We start from the raw sequence: 8,791 nt of genomic DNA, 5'->3' as shown, positions 1-8,791 counted from the left end.
ACCGACCCTTCCCAAACGAGGCCTAAGTGTCCCTTACATTTCAGGTAGTCTTAATCTATTAAACACGCTGATAAGCTTCTCTTACATTTCAGATAGCCTTTCTTACATAATTATCAAAATTAGGGACGAAATTAAAAATTTATTATTAGAAAAGTCAAAATTTGAATAAAAAAATGTCACCATATATACAAGCGCACATATACATATACAATAAGATAGGTAAGTTATATATATACACAAAAATATATAATAAATATTAGGGTTAATTACAAAAAAAAATAAAAAAAATCCAAAGTTTCAGCTTTTCTTTAAATCCGAAAACGATTGTCCGTTACCTTATACAAATGGAGATGGACAGAGAGGGTATATTGAAATATGAATGAAACTCGAAGGTTTAATTTGTCAAAATTGAAACATTGGGTTTTAAAGTAAAAAATGTGTGAAATCTTGATTTTTTATTTTTTTAATTAATCCAAAAAAAATCATATACAAATATTTTTATCAAAAAAAATTCAAAAAGATATATATATATATATATAATCAATGCTCTTTCATGAAATCACTTCTTTCAAATAAATCTTATTTTTAAGAGGATTAAATAAATCTCAAAGGCTCGATTTTAAAAATTATGAGAAAGATCAAAGAGAATGGCATACAGTTTTTTTGTCCTTGAAACCTAGTCCGGCCCAAACTTGTTGGGCTTTTACCCAAACAAGACCCAAATTCTGTATGGGCCGGCCCAAGTGAGATTGGGTTTGATTTGGGCCTTGATTTTGAAACTCAGTCTGGCCCAAGCTCATTGGCCTTTTACCTAAACCAAGCCCAAATCTTGGACATGTCGACTGAAGTGAGACTAGGCCTTGAAATTGAAACCCAACCCAGCCCAACTCGTTGGACTTTTACCTAAACAAAGCCCAAATCCTGGACTGGTCAACCCAAGTGAGACTGGGCCTTGAATTTGAAGCCTGGCCCAAGTTGATTGGGATTTCACTCAAACAAAGGCCAAATCCTGGACAAACCTGCCCAAGTTAGACAGAGTCTAGAATTGGGTCTTGAACTTGAAACCCAACATGGCCCAAGCTCATTGGGCTTTTACTCAAATAAAAGCCCAAATTATGGACATACCCGCACAAGTGAGATTAGGCCTTGAATTTGAAACCCAATCCATAATTTTATTTTTTTTTTTTAAAAAGTGAAGAAAAATTATTTTAAAAAAGACTCAAATCTTGGGCTAAGCCTGGAGGCCATAATTCCGTTGATGATTCCAAGTTTGTTTCCCTTTTATTTATTTATTTTTTTTTGTGGTTGTTGTTGGTGTTTTTTTTTTTGTGTTGTTACATTTTTTTGTTGTTGTTGTTTGGGATAATCAAAATATGTGTTTTTACATGAAAAGAAAAAATACATAAATTAAGAATTATAGTTTGATATTTATGTGAATATTTACATCATCTTTGATAAATTGTTTCAAAAAATATTTTTGATTATTATTCTCATTTACTATTTGATTTTGTTTAAACTTTCTTCTATTTGCAAGTAACAACAAAATAAGAAACGATAATATTGATGATAATGATGGATTGAAATTTTGGAGTGATATAAAAGATGATGAGAAAATAATTAAAACTTAGGAAAAAAGTTAAACAACCTTGAATATAAGTGATTAGAGTGTACATTAAGAAAAAAATATTTTATTTAAAAGTTTAATGTATATAATAAAAATTAAAATTTTAAAATTCTAATTAAACGTATTGAAATACAATTTTACTGCAAATAAAATCACCCAAATAAGACTGGCCCAGCGTAAAAATGGAGGAAAAAGTGAACCCGGCCCAAAGTACCTGATAGAGATGTCGAAGAAGAACAACCTAGCTCGCAGAAAAAGACAGCACGAATACGAACTCCAAAGTACTCTCTCTCTCTCTCTCTCTATATATATATATATATGTATATATATGAATTGAATTTAGTTTTTGGTAAATTGGCCTCCTATATGTTTTTGTTGTGGGTATGTGATTGAGTTTGTTCTGATTTGTATTTAAAAAAATCAGGAGAGAAATTAGAGAAAGAAAAGAAGGCAAAGAAGCTGCAGGCCAAGAAGAATAAGATGAAAGTAACTCCCTTTCCTCTTCCTCCAAGCCCACTCTTTGTATATATGTATATACCAATAATTTGTTTAATTGCTCATGTGTTTTCATTTTATTCTCTAATTTTACTCTCTTATTTTTATTTTAAATTTTCTTTTTAAGGGTTTTATTAATTACTTGATGAACCTTGGGAGAATTTTAGGTGGTTTTGGAAAATGGACTTGGATTCTCTACATAATCACCCTTGCAATAATCTTGCAATGGTAGTTTAGGTAATTATTTTAAGCTCAAAACATGATTGGTGATAGTGCAATGCTTTAAGCCCAAAACACCAAGATTATTGCTTGAAAAGTATTGTATGGTTTTAGTAGGTTTTTTGCTTCATCTTTTTTTTTTTTTTTTTTTTTTTTTGAAGAAATACTAGTTAAAAAAATGTGATGCTTTTAACAAATGCTAAAGAAATTACCTTTTTTTTTTTTTTTTTTGGTTACTGAGAAAGGATAATCTTTACCTTTAACAATTTCTTTCCTAGTTATTAACAATTTCTAAATAAGCCATTGCTGAGCAGACAAAAATGGTTTGAAGAAATTAGAAAGTGGTTTGACTATACTTTGTGGAGACAAGTGGGGTGTCTTTGTTTGAACTCGATAGTTATCTAGTTAACAGGCTTATGGATTTTGAAAAACCTTGTTACACCTGTACTTTCAAAGAAATAGAATTGAGATTATAAACTTTATGGTATGATGTATCTGTCAAAAAGATGTTATCATCTTCATGTAATATTTGATATTGCTTAATTGTAAGCCTTGTGCATTAGGTACAATTCGACACTGCGTAGCTAACCTCGAGCATGATATGCACATTCTCAGGAAATTTACATTACCAAATATTCAATCCCTTGTAGGTTTGGTGAATGATTGTAAATACTGTTTTTATTACGAGAGTTGCACAAGTTTTATGTTTATGCTGGCTTGCTTGGTTATGTTTTAGGCATTTGTGCAGCTAACAGAAATAGCCAAGTTTCATGAAATCTAGATTTTCTATTGTTTTAAGTTTTCTAGTAAAACATTTTATCATCACTAGCCTTGAGGGAGAAGGCAGTCTAGTTGTAATCCAGTTCTTATTCTTGGGAGTCATTGATCCATGACCAAATAGTTCTACATGTAAATTTCTATGTAATTTAGGGGTGTATGAGCCCAGTATAACCGAGTAGTGAGTTGTTTAAACTTGGTTTGAAAATTTAACGAGCTTCAAGAATATGTTCTAGCTTCAAGTTGATCTCAAACAAGCTTCAATCAAGTAGCTTAGTGTTTTATACCCTATAATTTTGTTGTGTGTGAAATTATTGAGCGTAGTTCGAACCAAGCTCTAGAAATTAACAAGATTCAAAATGTGTTTAAACTTGACTTGTTAATCTCGAACAAGTTTTTAACAAGTTAAACTCGAGTTGAGCTCAAATAACTTAGTTCGATTTATGACTATATGCAAAATTGTAAATTATTATTCTATCTTCTTTTCAAAGTAAGGATAGGGTATGTAGAGGTGAAGAGAATTATTTGTTTTTGTCACAAATTACAGTTTGTTTTATGAACATATTATATATCTAAGGGATACCCTCTCTTTGAAAGACTAACTATTTTTTCTAGTACATTGGAGGTCGTAGCATGGAGTGGAGGAGGAAGGGATGGCAAAATCCACTGACTCGATTATATCCGATCCAACTTGATTTTAATAGAAAAAGTTTGGGAGAACTCTAGTAATGTAGGGTTTAGTATAGAGGTAGATATGTCAAAACTGTCAAGGTTAAGGTCAAGTATGAAATTTTATCACTAAACTAGTTGAGTTTAAAATAAAGAAAACACGTACAAAATCGGAAAAAAAACCCCTTGCCATCCCAACCTTTTAGCAAGGTGCAAGATTTGACTAAGATTTGAAAAACTAATTCTTACAGTCCAACTGGATCTTATATATTGGCTTTCAAATATTGAATTTGAAACTTAATTCACAAAACAAAAAAAGAAGACATTGGAGAGTTTTCCATTCATGGCAAGTGGGGGTTGCTTAGTCAAAGCAACAATTGTTTATACTTTAGAATGTAGTTATACCTAAAATCATTGATTATTTTTTCAACCAATATAGGTTAAGGGTTGTTCCACCAACCTACATAATCTTCTCTCATTCAACTCTCATGTCATTTTCTCTCAATAATATTTCCCTTTCCTTGTCATAAGGGATCCGAGCGGTTTTTTTACGTGTTGGCTGTCGGCTACCTAACGCACAACCTTCCTCCTTTACCTTGGCTTAGGACTGGTGAAGTTGTTAAACAACTCCGGTGGAATTAAGGGACCGGATAGGCCTAGATTGACTTTGGCTAGCGTAGTGAATAGATATATGAATCTACTTAATTTGACTAACGAAATGGCTTTTGATAGAGTCGCGTGGAGAAGAAAGATGTAGCTGACCCCATTTGATGGGACTTAAGGCTTGGTTTGGTTTGGTCTGGTCAATATTTTCCCTTTCCCTTCTTTGGAGATAAATGTGTAGAAAAGTGACTTTTTATTTCACTAATCATAAATGATTTCAAGTATGACTTTGCTTGTGACCCCTTTGATTTATCACTGCACTTCTTGCATTTAATTTCTTCTGTTGTTTAACATTGAGTTTATTAATCTATTTTTGTCAATTATATTATTGAGGTCATTAGTGAATATTGCTATTACACTAAAACTTTTTGTGAATCATGAATTTACTAGCCTTATATTTTACTGATTGGGGTGAAATCTCTCATTGCAGTTCTGAAAAGAAGGTGAATCAATATAGAAATCTCATGATCAGTATGTCTCTACTTCATAAGTTACGTAATTTTTGACAATATATATTGTGTTTTGGATGAAGGATTTGACGAGGAATTTGCTGAAAGAAAGGAAATATGAAGGAAGAAATTAATGTAATAGACGCTAAATTTTTGTCACATTTTTCTTTTTCATTTGCAAATTCTTATTTAAATTCTAGATCTAAACACAGTTTAAGTTGGTTTTTAAGTTTTAGTAGTAGACTTGGATTAGAGATGAGAAATGGGGATATATATGCAATTAAGAGAATCCTTCGTAGTTTTTATTTATTTAATATATATATATATATATATATATTTTTATGCTCGGGAATGACCTAGTTACTCGTATGGGATGGAGTGGAGGGTGCCACTAAGGTGACGATTGAAAATTGACTTTTTAAATAATTTTTTAATTTTTTTTATGAGATAAAAAAATTAATGTGTTTAAGAATAATTTCTTTTAAATTCATTGAAAATCATAAATTGGTGTGATGTTTGACTTTTTTGGTATAAATGGCATCAAAATGGGAATTAGTTTTAGAAAAATTATTAATGATCTTGCTAATGGTGTTTTAATATTTTTTTGTATATATTTTAATATATATATATATATATATATGTATTTTTAACTATACACCAACATTACTAGTCAATGATTTGAATATTTTTTTAAGCATTAAATAGGTGATTATTTTTATAAAAAAAAAAACTAGTTAGGGAAACAAAAAAAGATAGGGTCTCAAGAATTTTAGGATCAAGAGTGTACCTAAAAATGGGTTGTGGTGGGAGAAATTAAATTGATGAAGTGTTTATATAAGAAATGAATTTAAGTTATTAATATGAAATTTTAAATAATTTTTAAATTTTTATGAGGCGGTAGCATTACTATTACGAAAGCCCCTTTTTAATTATGGTCAATGAACAATGAACATGTTTCCGATGTACCCAAAAAAAAATAAAATAATGAACATGAAGTGGACCTTTTGTAACATATCGTTCGTGATGGCCTGTCTCCAATTATTGATTAACATTAACTTTTGGGTTGCAGTGCAAAAAAGAAAAGAAAAGAAAATCTGTTGTCCTTATTATTGTTTTTTTTTTTTTTTTTGGGTGGGGGGTGGGCATTTTAAAATTTGACTAAAATAAAATTTTGATATAATTAGATCAATATTTTTATAGTAAGATTTAATGAATTTGAACTAATGCTTTGTTTACTTCGGTGAAAAAATATTTTTTAAAAAATATTTTTCATATTTTATAGTGTTTAGTACGATTGAAAATAAAAGTCAATATAAAATATTTTTTATGATCAATGAAAAACAAGTGTATTTAGGTAAAAAAAAAAAAAAGAAAAAAAAATTACTTTTATAAGGTAAAGAGCGTTTTTCGAATCAAATTTTTATCAATGCCATCACAACCATTACCGTTGCTGCCAGCACTTCAACACCGTCAATTCCACCCATTTTTAGATTGTATATTTGTAATGATGAGAAAATATTTAAATTATTTTACTGTATTCATTAATTTGTACTTAAGAACTTATATTATTTAATTTAAATTTAAATTTAAAACTTTTGATCCAATTTCAGACGCAAAGGGGCCAAAACCAAAAGCATCTCCACAATTACATGGACTGTGACATTAATGTACTTTTTTTAAAAAAAGAAAATAAAAGAGAGTGTACTCTTTCCAAGCTTGACCATGATTAATTGGAAATAAAGTATAAAAAAAAAAAAACATGGAAGGAATATAAATAAATAAAGAATTGACTCAAATACTCAAGTTGTCCACTAATATCCAATGGTGTCATACTTCTTCTGTTTCAGTTTTTTTTGTCCCATTTTTCTCAGCTTCTAAACAGAATAAAAAACTTAAAGGACCTGTTTGGTTGTCCTTATAATTTTTTTATTTTTATTGTTTTTAGAAATTTGTAATATTTTTTTTAACATTCTAAGTTCAAAGTTTAAGTAATATTTTCTTTAGGAGTTGGTTAAATTTTTTTTTATCGGCTTTGGAGTTGCCTTTTTGTTGATTTTTCTTTGTTTTCAGTGAGGTTTTTAAAAGAAATTAAAAAACTTCACATGTGTGAATTCTACTCAATTAGACGGATTGTAAAAGTTAAATTTTTTTAAGAAGACCAATAAAGGCCAAAAACAATCAGCTTTTTACCTTCTCTTTGGGGGTGGGGGGGATTGAAAAAAATTTCAGATTCATGATAAATTTTATAAATTTTAATTATTAAAATTATAAACTTGTCATGAGTAGTAATTATTTTTGAAAATCACACCTGATGTGTAATTTTTTTTCTTTTTTCATCTCAAGTAATTTATTTTTCAAATTTTGTTTTACCTTTTAGATTCGTCTACACAAGAAGGATCTAAAAAATAAAAAACTTAAGCATAATTTAAAAAAAAAAAATTAGTTGGATGTCAAACACACCCAATTTACAAAAAAAATAAAATAATAATAATAGTAAAAAAATCTTATGCTCAAGAAATTAATTTATTGGGCATATTCTTTAAATAAATTTTTTTTTTTTTAATGAAAAACTAGTCTGTTGTTAAGAATTTTTTTAGGAAAGTGATTTTTTTTTTTTTTAACAATAAACTATCTCTCAAATTACAACTAAATGAAGCCTAAAATTACATCCTGTTAAGGTATATGACTTTAAGAAATAAATCATTTTGTTTAGTTTTGAAATTTTAAAATTAATTTCTAAGTTTTTTATTTTTCGTTTTTTGTTATTTTGAGTATTTTTTTTTTTTTTTTTTTTGCAGTTTAGTCAATTTTTTAAATGTTAAAGATAAACATAATTTGAATGTATTTAAAAAGTAAAATATTTATGAAAAAATATAAAATAATTCAATAAATACAAAATAATACGAAAATGTATTTTTTTTATGTATTTAGTGAATGTTTAAAATATTTTTTTACAAATTATATATTTTTTTTAAGTGTATCTAGATTAAATAGATTTAAAAAAAATTATTAAAATATTTAAAAAATTACAAACAATAAAAAATACGTAAAAATTATTTTTGGAAACCCCAATAATATCTTAATATTATTTTATTTCATTTTTAAACTTGAGTAGTTCAATTATGTATTTAGATTTTATTATTATGTAAAGAATACAACAAAATCATTTCAAAAAGCAATGGGGAAATCTCAATTCAGACTAAATTCTAAAAAAATTACAATAAGTGATAAATTTTATAAATATTAATTATACAAAATACACTAATTTTTATCATGAAATTATAATAATTTTTTTAGAAATACCACCGTTAATTTCTCCAAAAAAAACAATTGATGGATACTTATTTGTGTCAAACCAGCCCTATGAATGCCAATCTGGGTTGAGGGGCCCAAACCTGTTTTCATTCAGTGAAGTCACCTGAAATTCTTCACTTCTACTTGTCACGTGATTCTTTCAAACTCTACCCCGTATGTCAGTCAGGTGCGTGCATCTATCAAATTGTGCTTCAGTAGTGTTTGGATTATTTTCGGAAAATTACACACCAATGTTGTGTCAAAAAAAAAAAAAAATTATAAATATTAATAATTAAAATTATAAATTATTTTATTATTGTGTAATAATTTTTCAAAATACTCACTGATAAATTTCTTATTATTTTCCGGGAAAATAACATTTCAGTAATACCTTGTAAAAATAATAACAATTTCATAAAAAAGTTTATGAAATTATCTTTTAATGTTACAAAATTTTTCATTAATTTGTTTCCACTTAAATGATATTTTTTAGTGACTTTTTTTATTGTCTTTTTTTTTTTTTTGTTGCCATTTTTTGTGATTTTGTTTTAAAAGTTTTCATAAAACTTTATATTTTTTAGTGTTACTCGACTAGACAAAT

At 27.9% G+C, this 8,791-nt stretch overlaps 1 long non-coding RNA gene across 1 annotated transcript; it reads left to right on the top strand.

Moving 5' to 3' along the window:
• The first annotated feature begins 1,818 nt into the window (after positions 1-1,818).
• Positions 1,819-5,245, top strand: LOC145820607 (uncharacterized). Its single transcript, XR_014362490.1, has 3 exons — positions 1,819-1,905; positions 2,049-2,110; positions 4,878-5,245. It is a non-coding gene; the product is annotated as an uncharacterized LOC145820607 (long non-coding RNA).
• Positions 5,246-8,791: the final 3,546 nt, after the last annotated feature.

Source organism: Camellia sinensis, chromosome 2, assembly GCF_055761805.1.
Source record: "Camellia sinensis isolate YWXY chromosome 2, ASM5576180v1, whole genome shotgun sequence".
NCBI classification, from domain to species: Eukaryota; Viridiplantae; Streptophyta; class Magnoliopsida; order Ericales; family Theaceae; genus Camellia; species Camellia sinensis.
Note: the sequence above shows the minus strand (reverse complement) of the source record. Positions and strands in the feature narration are given on the sequence as shown.